Below are 995 nucleotides of genomic sequence, written 5' to 3' on the forward strand. Positions count from 1 at the left end.
ATTCATTGATTAGCTCTAGTAGTTTTCTGGTGCCATTTTTAGGATTCTCTATGTATAGTATCATGTCATCTGCAAACAGTGACAGTTTTACTTCTTCTTTTCCAATTTGTATTCCTTTTATTTGTTTTTCTTCTCTGATACCCGTGGCTAGGACTTCCCAAACTATGTTGAATAATAGTGGTGAGAGTGGGAATCCTTGTCTCCTTCCTGATCTTAGAGGAAATGCTTTCAGTTTTTCACCATTGAGAATGATGTTTTCTGTGGGTTTGTCGTATATGGCCTTTATTATGTTGAGGTAGGTTCCCTCTATGCCCACTTTCTGGAGAGTTTTCATCATAAATGGGTATTGGATTTTGTCAAAAGCTTTTTCTGCATCTATCGAGATGATCATATGGTTTTTATTCTTCAGTTTGTTACTATGGTGTATTACATTGATTGATTTGCGTATATTGAAGAATCCTTACAGCCCTGGGATAAATCCCACTTTACCATGGTGTATGATCCTTTTAATGTGTTGTTGGATTCTGTTTGCTAGTATTTTGTTGAGGATTTTTGCATTTATATTCATGAGTGATATTGGTCTGTAATTTTCTTTTTTTCTCATATCTTTGTCTGGTTTTGGTATCACAGTGATGGTGGCCTCATAGAATGAGTTTGGCAGTGTCCCTTCCTCTGCAATTTTTTGGAAGACTTTGAGAAGGGTGGGTGTTAGCACTTCTCTAAATGTTTGATAGAATTCACCTGTGAAGCCATCTGGTCCTGGACTTTTATTTGTTGGAAGATTTTTAACCACAGTTTCAGTTTCATTGCTTGTGATTGGTCTGTTCATATTTTCTCTTTCTTCCTGGTTCGGTCTTGGAAGGTTATACCTTTCTAAGAATTTGTCCATTTCTTCCAGGTTGTCCGTTTTATTGGCATAGAGTTGCTTGTAGTAGTCTCTTAGGATGCTTTGTATTTCTTTGGTGTCTGTTGTAACTTCTCCTTTTTCATTTCTA

The 995-nt window shown here is 36.5% G+C and overlaps 1 protein-coding gene across 1 annotated transcript in view; it reads left to right on the forward strand.

Annotated features, from left to right (window-relative positions):
* Nucleotides 1-995, forward strand: part of SGCD (sarcoglycan delta) — a 422,824-nt gene that overhangs the window by 209,015 nt on the left and 212,814 nt on the right. The gene's annotated exons all lie outside the window — the stretch shown is intronic.

The sequence above is a fragment of the Physeter macrocephalus genome, chromosome 8 (assembly GCF_002837175.3).
Source record: "Physeter macrocephalus isolate SW-GA chromosome 8, ASM283717v5, whole genome shotgun sequence".
NCBI classification, from domain to species: Eukaryota; Metazoa; Chordata; class Mammalia; order Artiodactyla; family Physeteridae; genus Physeter; species Physeter macrocephalus.